This window comes from Chanodichthys erythropterus, chromosome 15 (genome assembly GCF_024489055.1).
Source record: "Chanodichthys erythropterus isolate Z2021 chromosome 15, ASM2448905v1, whole genome shotgun sequence".
Classification (NCBI taxonomy): Eukaryota; Metazoa; Chordata; class Actinopteri; order Cypriniformes; family Xenocyprididae; genus Chanodichthys; species Chanodichthys erythropterus.
In genome coordinates this window covers 14,957,995-14,970,464 of record NC_090235.1, presented here as the reverse complement: position 1 = coordinate 14,970,464, position 12,470 = coordinate 14,957,995, and positions in this window count along the sequence as shown.

The window sequence follows — 12,470 nt, the reverse complement described above, 5'->3', positions numbered from 1 at the left end:
AAATGTAAATATTTGGTTGATTAATTTATCCTTCACTCTGTTGATCTTAAAGTCGTGATCAAACAGAAGCAGCTACAAATAAATGTAGGGCGGGGCTTGGTTCTGTGCATCAGTTGTTGATTGGTTGGTGAGATGATGGGCGTGGCTTAGTGTATGCAGATGAGCGTGAGCTGCAGGGGCGGAGCTTAAACCACACTCAATGATTGGAGAATCTCACACAATGTGACTGTGAGTGTGTGTGAAAGTGTGTGAATGAGTTTGATTGAGTTTGTGAGTGTGTGTGAAAGTGTGTGTGAGTGTGAGAATGTGAGTGATTTAGTGTAAGTGTGTGTGTTGAGATCGTGTGTGTGTGCGAGTGCATGTGTGAGTCAGTGAGTGCATGCGAGTGTGAGCGAGTGACAGAGAGAGAGAAAGTGTTTTAGGCCAACATCACACACTTGTCAACGTTTTTATGCGAAGCTTTCATATTCAGATACATTTGATTAATTCAAATGCTGCATTAGACTGAAGTGGTTCGGAGAGATTGAGCCACACACACACACACACACACACACACACACACACACACACACACACACACACACACACACACACCTGTTGAATACTGATGAGTCTGATGAAACGAGGTCATGTCCGCAGATGATTCCAGAGGTCCGTTCCCATCTGAAAACATTGATCGATCAGAGCCAGAGTTATCATAGTTGACCAAAATTAAAACTAAAACCAAAAAAAAAAAAAACAGTTTTTATTACTTGATGTAAAATAAACTTTAACAGTAAAATAAAGTTCAAACTTTTTTTATTTCAGCTAGTTGCTCAACATTTCTAATTTGAATTTAGTTTAACTAGAACAACTCGAACTGAAATAAACTTTCTAAGTAGTTAGGGATAAAACTAATAAAAATAATACTGAGTGATACTAAATAACACTGGTCAGAGCTGAACTACACCGCATTAGTGAACCAACAGGTTGACTCCCAATCACAGATTAAGACAGAAATGAACAGTTTTGAACACTTTTTAAGCTTGTCATGTAACAGTTTTCCTCAAAAATCAGTTTTACATTTTCACATGAGCATGATTCTGCGTAAACACACGTATAATGAACACAGATCTGCAGCGCCCTCTAGTGCAGCACTCAGAGAACTGCAGGCTTGTGACAATCATAGAAGATTAAGACAATCATGTCCAGTGTTCTACTATATACTTCACTAACTGTTAATTATACAGTAAAACTCTGGTCACTCCACCTCTGTATGTAAAAACGAGGCTATGAAGATTCCTACAATGTTAAAGCACATCACATGATCATCGTTTGATGAGGTGAGAATCGTCTGTGTGTGAAGCTCAGCTTCTGAGATCTGGACAAACATCACAGAAAGCAAACAATAAAGCTGCAGAAATTATGAATGTCTTGAGAGAGCGAGAGAGAGAGAGCGTGCGACAGACTGTAGACACCATATACGGGCTCTCCGGATGTCCATATATGGTCAGAGAGAGTTCACTTCCGGAAGCTTGCTTAAAGGGAGAGGAGAAGAAAAGAAAAGATGAATGAAGCAAAAAGGAGAGCCGAGCGAGAGTGTGTGAGTGACCTTGAGACTTTGAGACAGTGCTGTAAGAGCCCATTTACCCTAGTTTTCTCTCTCTCTCACACACACACACACACACACACACACACACACTGATATTTGACTGCAGTTACTGAAGAGCATCTGTGTTAATGACAGACGGGGAGGAACAGACGTCAGAGGAGAGCGAGAGAGAGACAGGCGGACAGTGAAGGAATTAGAGGGTTTCAGGGTTCAGAGCGGATGAATGAAATCACAAATCAACAGAAACAAACACAATAAAACTAAGTGTGTGTGTTTCAGCGGGGGGGAGTGTTTGACGTCAATACCTGATACACACACGCACACACCTGTCCAGTTATTTTGTAATGCCTGTAACCACGGGCAACCATAGCCCCACTGCCACTCATTAGTGTGTGTACGTGCAGCCAGGTTAGGGATATACACTGGGAGACCTGGAAAAAGACAAACACTCCGGTTCTAATCGCTGTGCTCCGAGCGGGATTTGAACCAGCGTTTCTGGCATGGGAACTAACAAGGATGTCTGTCGCTAGTGTGCCTCTTGAGGTTTAGCTCTAAACAGCCGGTCTCCGTTACACTCACACCCTAAACAACACTCGCATCCGGGTCACGGCACCAGCGCAACCCCTCCGGTTCTACTCGCCCCACTCCGAGTGGGATCTGAACCGGCGCTTCTGGCATGGGCACGCTAACAGGGACACTAAAGACAGCAGCCTGTAGTGTTTGTAAAGTACGGAGCAGACAGTGGAAGTGTAATGGAAGTTTGTCATCGAAGAGATAGTAACACACCCACCCACTGTTTGGGATAAACAGTTTTGCCAACTGTGTACAGTAAAATGAAAAAAGTAAACGAGTAAACGAACAATACAGACTATAGATATTGTCACATTATGTATTGCAGTACAATATCCACTATATACACAAATCAACTGCTGGTGGAAGTAAAAGAGACAAACTACCAAGCAGAAAGCATAGGTCATTTCTCATAAATACAGCAAGAAAGACTAGCGCAACTTCCCTTTCATGATGACTTCAAGGTCCAAAGATGTATTTTTAAGGGTTCTGCGCAAGTGACAAGCTGTTGTACCCCTAAAAGTACAATTTTTCTCCATGTGTTGTGCGGTGTGTTGATCTCCTGCTCATCAAACAGTCTGATCAGCTCTGATCTCTCTGGAGGAGGAACACGGCCAACAAATGAAAGAACAACATGAACTTCACATGCTTCAACATCAGCATCTGTCTGTCAGTCAGTGTGTGTGTGTGTGTGTGTGTGTGTGTAATGTGTTTCTCTGGTGAAAGCACACGGTGCAGACATACAGCAGTCTGATCAATCGATAAACGCCAGTGGTAAACAAGAGAAAAACGGACAGACAGACACACAGTCAGACAGATAGAATAACAGACAGACCCCCGGTACATAAAACATGTGTTGATTTCATCCTAGAGCTTATAAAGCTGTATGTTCTTCAAAACCTGCACAAAATGACAGTACATGCACTTCATTCCCAAAAAAAAAACATATATGGAGATTCTTAGATTTACTATGCATCTCATCTGCATATAATTTCCATATGCTCATTCTCACTCATGGTACAGTTGTCTGGCATCAGCACGTGACCGACAGAACATTTTAAAAAATAAATGCAAATAATACATTTTCAAATACAATCAGCACAAAATATATTCAAGCCAGATAGAAGAGGAAGAGTTGGAGCTGATGCAACAAAGTGCAATTTTTTTTTTTTTTTTACTGTGACTCCTGTATATATTCTCAGTGGTTTACCGCGGTAAAGACGGCTGAAGAATATGAAGGCTGCAGAGTAAAGCCCCTCTGGGGTTGTCCAATGCCTGATAAATCAATCTTTAATGCAAAGATTAATACTAGAAGTGGACACTATATCAGACTCCTGCTAGAATTAGACACGTACTGAATGGATGTTCTCAGTATTTGAAGAACAGTGGATAGGAAGCGGTCCACCTCTATCAAGATTCAAGCTGCAGTATTTGGACCAATGATGGTACTTCTGAGGCCTTCAGCATCGTCGCTGTTCTTGCTGGTGGTTGCTTTTGTTTTGCTGAGAAGTATACAAGGCCAAACACAGCAGTGAGGACAGTGGTGCCCGAGATGAAGATCATGCACATTGGCTACTCTCGATCAAATGTCCCAATATTCATCGGCCAACAATGCATCGACTACGAGCAGTACTACGATCATGAGCGACGGAGACACTGAACACAACAACACTTGCCGGATCAGGAAGGCTCTCTCTGTCTACCAACCGTCCATCTGGCGGTCAGTCTACGAGCCAAGATTCACCTTCTAAATGCCATCGTCATCCCGATGGTGACATACACCTCCGAGATGTGGAAACTGATGACGAGCATCGAACGACGACTGAGCGGTTTCCACCAATGCTGCCTGCGACAAATTCTGTGAATATCATAGAGGGATCGTATAACCCTGGAGTCGCCCCTCGTGGACCGTCGTTGCTGAATGATGGTTTGCATCTGCTCCGCCTCCCACAAACCCGACTTCCTAAAGCAATGATGTGGAGGTCTGGACAAGACCAGAATAGGATGCCAAAACGGAAACACTTGACATAACACATACACCAAAGTCCGGAACGCTATGGGAATATCATGGGAAGAAGTCCAAGTAAAGATGTATTTAACTTGTCATTTATTCAGCAGTGCTTTGATCTGCCTGCACTGACACTATTCTTTAAGAGCTGCTGTGCAGCCGAAATAATGCACCAGTTATCAATGTAAAGATGCTTTGACACAATCTGCATTGTTAAAAGCGCTATCTAAATAAAGGTGACTTGACTTTAACAATAACTGCTGTGCAGCTGGAATAAGTTAAATTATCAATGCTTTATTAGTAACTACACAAGTATTTATAATTTCATTTAATAAATATAATAACCTATATAACTGATAAATCGACAGTGTTTAAGTTGACATGACAGCCGTTTCACCTTCTCACCTTTTATCACAACACTAATTTTACAAGACTTGCAAGAGATTGAATCTTGTATGAGTTATATTAACATTAAAGTTTAAACAGAGAAGTTTGGCAGAACAACAGCCTCAGTTAGCGATTCTGGAGGAAATCTCAGAGGAGGGACACTTCATATAATTGTTCATATTAATATTCTTTCAGTAATGCAGTGAATATGAAGAGAATTTATTGATAGAAAACCCTCACAATGGAAAATACACATTTTGTGATTTGTATGAAAATGGCTTTTAAGTCACAATTGTTTTCAGCCTTATGCGTGTGTGTCGATTAATCACCCTAATAATCATTAGATTAGTCAATTATCAAAATAATTTTTAGTTGCAGCCCTATAAGGAGCTCATGTGACAGTGTAGGAAACTCATATAGATTCACACTGCATACTGTATACTGCGGCTGGAGACAGTGAGTCACTGCATCTGTACTGCAGAGTTCCATGATTGTTCCAGTGTTCTGTCCTTCATGATGGAAGAATAAAACAGCAGGATATTTTTTACTACACATCCGTCACAGTAAGAGAAGATTCATTCATCAGATCAACACACACACACACACTCAAAAGAAACAATAATGTGTTCAGCAGAGCAAAAATGTCTAGAGAAATAAAGATGATTCATCAATGAAACGATCAAAAAACAGACAGAGCGATCGAGAGTCTATCAGGGAAGAGCAGAACTCTTGGATTATGATAATTTCTCAGGATACGCAGGCAAACACTGGCTGACGTCATCACTTACGTGCAAAGAGAAGCTCACCTCCATACCAATCACACACACACACACACACACACACACACACACACACACACACACAGAGTCTCCATCCTTGAACCTGCAGGGTGTTTGAGAGCGAGAGATTCTGTGATCAAAGCCACTGTGAGTGTGTGTGTGTGTGTGTGTGTGTGTGTGTGTGTCTCCTGTGAGGGTGTTACATAGTTTATGAAAGCAGCAATCAGCCGCTGTTATGCTCTGAACACACACACACACACACACACGCGCGGGTCATTATGATGCAGTGCGGCTCGCTGGAATGTTCATGTGCAACAGCTGAACATAATGACAGAGAAAATCAAGGACAGAGTGAAAGATCAAAGGTCACGAGAGTGATTCATGAACTTGAAAAACACAAACTTTGAAGGAATAATTTACTGCAGTAATGAATATTCATCATTTACTCAGCCTCGGGATGCTCGAACCCGTATGACTTTAATTCTCCTGCAGAACACAAAAGATGATATTATGAAGCACTTCTGATTATGAAGCACAACTGATAAAATTAACATAAAACACCAAAGAATCATAACAGTAACTCATGAAGCATCAGGATGGGGAAGAAAGGTGATTTCAGTGACTATGAATATGACGGCCTGGTCTAAATAATTCAGAAACTGCTGATCTACTGGGATTTTCACAGACAACCACCTCTAGGGTTTACAGAGAATGATCTGAAAAAGAGAAAATATCCAGTGGGTGAAAATGCTTGTTGAGGTCAGAGGAGAATGGCAGGACTGGTTCATCTGATAGAAAGGTGACAGTAACTCAACTACAGCCGAGGTAGAGCGTCTCTGAACACATCCAACCTTGAAGATGAGCTCCAGCATCAGAAGACACACCGGTGTCACTCCTGTCAGCTGAGAACAGCAAACTGAGGCTCAATTCACAAGGACTCACCAAAACTGAACAATAGAAGACGGGAAAAATCATTGCCTGTTCTGATGAGTCTGGATTTCTGCTACGACATTCAGAATTTGGTGTAAACCACATGAAATCATGGATCATCCTGTCTTGTATCAGCGGTTCAGGCTGCTGCAGGTGTAATGGTGTTTTATATATTTTCTTGGCACACTTTGGGTCTCTTAGTACCAGTTGAGCATCGTTTAAACACCACAGCCGACCTGAGTATTGTTGCTGACCATGTCCATCCCTTTATGACCACAGTGAACCATCTTCTGATCGACTTCCAGCAGGATAATGTGCCATGTCACAAAGCTTAAATCGTCTCAAACTGGTTTCTTGATCATGACAGTGAGTTCACGTCACTCAAATGTCCTCCACAGTCTCCAGATCTCAAGAAAGCTCTATAGGGAGAAAAACGCCTCTAAAGTTGCAGTTCTCGCCTGTTCTCACCTGCTGGGAGTGACAATAGGGCTCATTTACATCTCATTTAGATAAGCCATACCCCCTGTAAAGCTGCATGGACCGCATACTATTAATAATAAAGGTTAATGTGCATTATAAATGTCAGTAATTTATCTTTTTTGACTTTTATAAAAATGATTTAGAGGCTGAAATATGTGACTTTTTTTGTCAAAACTCTATTTGAACTTGTGCATTGTAGATAACATGTTGCAAGACACTCCTTTAAAATCTGCCCATCATTTTTAATGTTATTATTTTAATGTTTATGTAAAGAAAAAGTACATATTGATGCTAATTTTATTTGTTATTTGCTGGTTTTCCACATAAAACTTGGTGAATTGACTTTTTGAACAGGATTCTGTGATAACCGTGATCATTTTGGTCACTATAATCATGAAATGAAATTTTCTCACCTGAAGCCTGTTAAAGAAGAATAGGCAATCCAGGAACTAACTGGACTAACAGAGGCCAGAGATCGCTAACTATGGCTATTCAAAACACTTTTCAAGACAATAAATACACGACTGAGACGATGAATGCATGTATTGACTCTGAATTTGCGTCTGAATAGCGCTGGCTCCGTGGGCGTGGCCGCATTAGCGGATAATGAGCTGAATCACAGGCTTCTGACATGGCTCTCTTTTCATACAGATTACATAAACACAGAAGGTTTGTTTTCGATTTGACTTACACGATTTAAAACCTGACATCTTAACGTTTTTTCAGACACAAGTATAATTTTTTTGTGATTAGTATTCACTAAGTTACAGTTCATTTTCTGAGAACTATCAGATTGGACTTCGTTCAGAGGGAGATGAGAGATCACGCATCATGTTAGTTTTCTTTATTTTTCAAAAAGCACAACATTTTGTTTTTAAAAGAAGACATTCTATAGTTTCAATTGATATATTACTTATGTCTCTATGACAAAAAATGACGGAGTATTTTAAGTCTGTTTTGCTGCAATGTGAAAAAAATCCTGCAAAATGCGCCGGCGCGTTACCCGACTCCAGAGAGGTAATGTCTTATTATGCCGCTTTCATCGTCGCTCAGATCATCTTCAGAATCAGTGAGCGCTTGTTCATAAGCATCCGGCTTCTCGAAGAAGTACTTCAAAACATTTTCGGTGTAACGGCCACGGTTCTTCATTGAATTTTGATATCAGCTAGAGCCGGCCAGAGCGCTGCATAGTAAGTAGCCACGCTTCCCAGTATGGAAATACACACAGATATGACACGCCCCTACTGCGTGCTAGAATCTCCGAAAAACAAGCCGATTTCAACCTCAAAATGTACGCTTTTAAATATACCAATACTGCTATCTAAAACACGGAAAGGCTTCTTCATGATCTCAACTAACGGATTCTGCAAAAAAACGAAAATCACCAATTTTGAAAAAAAATGCTTCTTTCTCATTTTGCTCGAGACTCGACTTGTGTCCCTGGTTTCCGTGACGAGTCACATATGAGAATCCATCAATATTTCTCCAAATGTGCATGCTTTTAAGCTAAAAGGCTATATGAAATGCCATAGAGGTAACATACTTGTTCAGACACTTTGCATCACAGAAATACAGAAAATTATATTTTAAAGAATATAATAGAATACCATTATTTTAAATTGTAATAATATTTCACAGTATTGCTGTTTTTTCATGATCACAGAGGGTTTTTTCACAGCTTACCTGACTGAAAGAGCTCATTATTTATGCTCATTATGCGATTCTTTTGTCTTTTCAGGTGTGAATCACAGCATTATTCATGATGATTCACACCTCCACGCATACTGTGTTTCTTGACAAAAAGTGTCTTACAAAAACCAAAAAATCAATATATTGTTTTATATGAACAAATATGCAGGATAATTTTTATATCATTTTGAAGCAAAAACTCTAGACTACAAAATGTTTAAAATTTTGAGTGGGTTGTCGCCTTAATATTTGATGGAGCTCCTACATGTCCATACACCTGCCAAAGTTCTGAGGTCTTCCGACCAGATGCTCCTCGATGTGCCCAGATCTAGGCTAAAAAACAAAGGAGACAGGGCATTTGCAGTGGCAGCTCCTAATATCTAGAATAGTCTACCAATTTATGTAAGAAAAGCTCAGACTATTGAAACTTTCAAGTCCTTGCTCAAGACGCATTACTATACTTTGGCTTTTAATTCTAGTTGAGCTTTGATATTTTGTGTAATATTATCTGCTTAATAATCAGTACTTTTTTTTTTCTTTGTTGGATTTTGTGAAGCACTTTGGTCAATTACGATTGTTTTTAAATGTGCTATATAAATAAATTGAACTGAACAACCTCAAATACCCAGAAGTCTGGTGAACACAGATTTAATATATATTTTTTGGCCTTATTTCAGTGACTTAAGTTTTTTGTTTTTTCAATAACCATGCATAAACGTTATTCCTTTAAAAACACAAACATGTACATACATGTTCCTCACATATTATTGTAGCCTAGTTTGTGCTGAATACAGTGTAATGACACTTTTGTCATTTATATGTTTATGAACAACTGAAAAAAGCACAAATGTCAGGGCATGTCAAAACTTCTCCAGGCCCCAAATCAGCCTCAGACTCCAGAGGGTTAAAGAGCGCGTTTGTAATATGTGCCTATAGGCGTGCATACACTCTGCTTGTTACACACACAGGGATGCGCAGAAGAACACAAACATGATTAATATTAAAAATATATTTAAACTGACTCGTCAGTTTGAGGGTGTCTATATTCTGCCATGAGAATAGTGAATCTACCATGGCGTGAGCGCAACTGGCTTTTAAAGGGAATAGGAGATGAGACTCTGATTGGTTTATTGCACATTACGCCCAAAACACACTCATGACTCATTAAGAGAACAGGGACAACCCTTTTAGACCATGTGCCAGGCGCGCAGACCATTTTTCCCATCGTTAATCTAGCAAAAGTGGATTCAGACACACCTGCGCCATGAGCTTAGATCGTTAAAATGATGAATTAATGGTGTTTAGAGTGTTGCTAAGTGGTTGCTAGGGTGTTTCTGATAGCACAGCTCTCCTCAAACAGACACGACATCTCACCCAGTCAGCATCTCTGAGCACTGATGACAGTGATGCAGCACTGAGGGGTCAGAGGTCAGAACATCTGTGTCATCTTCACGAGAGTCTCTGAGTGTGTGTGTGTCTCACACCGAATGCTAATGCTCTCATTACACACACGGCCGACCGGAAACACACCATCCTGCAGCGCGACCCGCCGCGACCCTGCATTTATGAGACGGCGGCGACACGCGTCCTGCTGACCGCGGTGTGAATTACACAATGACCCTGACCATTTATGATTCATTATATGAACATCCATCACTGCTTCATATGAGCAGCAGCGACACCGACTGAGAGACTCACTAATGTTCCTGAAAGAGTCTCTTCTGCTCACCGAGGCATACAGCACAAATACAGTAAAACAGTGAACTATTATTCCAATGTAAAACAGCAGATTTCTACTATGTGAATATATAGTAAAGTGTAATTTATTCCTGTGATCAAAGCTGAATTTTCAGTAACTCCAGTCTTCAGTGTCACATGATCCTTCAGAAATCATTTGCTGCTCAAGAAACATTTCTGATTACTATCAATGTTGATGTTCTTAATGTTAATGTGATTCACTGTATCACAACTGACTTCAGGCATGCACTGAAAAAACATTAAAACAGATTCAGACACGATGAAGAAAAGTGACAGAGCATCATTTGATATTTTGAGTCTAATGCAGTGAAACTCAGACATTAAATACTGTGTTGAGTTACTGCATTTAAATCTGGTCATTAATTGCACCATTAAATCAAGAGATGAAGCACAACACAGGCTCTTCTTGTCTAATAAGACCTTGATCAATTCATTGAGAGATCAGAGGCAGATATTCTAACCATCCTGACTCATGAAGAATGACATCACTTCCTGATGAAAAACAAGGAACAGGATACAAAACACCAGCAGAGAGAAAATGACCAGATGCAGATTTCCAGTGATGAAAATTACTGACCCCAGAGAGTCAAAGCAGCAGATAATCACACGAATCACAAAAGACTCAAGACACAAACATACGAATCTTACAGCATCACCGGATGAGTCACTTGAGTTCAAACAGATTCTGTTGGACGAGACACACATATACACACACCTGACTTTAAATATAAAAGCTTCATATTGCTTGGCAACCACAAACAACTGACAAACATCCCATAATAATAAGCTTTCTACTGAAATCTTAAATATTTCTGATGAATGACGTAGATTATGAGTCAATCTACAGATGGTTTTCCATCTTCTCATTAAAACGTAAACTCTTTGAGTTTGAAACATTTAATGTGTAACAAAATCTGCATGTTCCTGCCACACATCCTGTAACATTTTAACACAAACTAGTTATATAGTTATATATAGATAATTTGAAACTACATATTTTATTATATTATTAGAAAAAGCATTGATTCGTTCAGTCAGTTGACTCACGCACTGAATCATTCCAGCGGTTTATAAAGCACTGGATGTGCTGATATTCAACTATAGCGCTTTCATGTCACTCTCATTTTCTGCCAGGTTTTGGTGGCTGAGGATCACGTGACGTTGCCGATGTACCTGAATCTGGTCTGAATGAAGGTCTCATGACTCACTTCAGCTATAAATGAGAAGAACGTCAGCAGAGTTTCCATTGAGAGCCGCGGGCTCCTGAAGAGATGCTTGAACCCGTCTGTCAGCCCTGAGTCACAGCGCGGGAACGCTGGATTCATCGCTCATTAAAACAGAGACATGCTAGCTATGTGACTTAGTTACTCATAAAAATGACTTCAGTTGGGTCTTAAAGTGACAGTTCCCCCAAAACCGATCATCCTGTCATTATTCACTCGCCCTCAACCTGTACGATAAATAAATACATAAATACAAATACATGTATAATAAATAAATACATGAATCTAAAGTTTGAAAGTTTGTGTCAGATGATTCACTGTGATTCAATCTCGCAAACAAACAGAGTTTCTCACGGAGAAGAAAGAAAGCAGACGACACAAGCTGATCACTGAGACCGTCGTCCACTCATTAGTGCTGTTTACTGAGTCAACATCACTCTTACTAGTGCTCAACGCCAGCTCACAACACCCAACAAACCACACCACAGCAACCACCCAGAACACCCTAGCAACTGCATAGCAACACACTAACAACCACTGAAAACACCCTAGCAACCGCAAAGCAACGCACTGACCAATCCAAACATTATATGGTCATTCTGTCTCAAATTAACCACATTTCAGAAAATAGAAAATATTAAATGTCTTTGATGAATATTTATGGAGTAATCCACTATTCAAAATGACCATTTTCATTTGGAGCCAAATTATAGGGGTGTAAAAATGACTTTAGAAAGACGGCAGCTTCATTATTTTATTTTTACACAGAGTTCGGTGGATCTATTAATGAAATCTGTTGACTTTATCAATCATTGTTGCAGTATATGCCAATGATGACGGCTCAAAAATGGGGAAAAGCACTTTTTTCATGTTCTTTCCAAAGTTTGAATGTCTGTAACTCAAGAAATATTAAAGATATCACAATATCCTTTTAGATTTTGGTTCTTAAATTATTCTTTGGATATCTTCATCTTTAAAGCTCTATATGCTTCATTCTAGAAATATGAGGATCTCAATGTGGCTCCAGGAGTAAACTGTTGAATTTAAGCCATTTT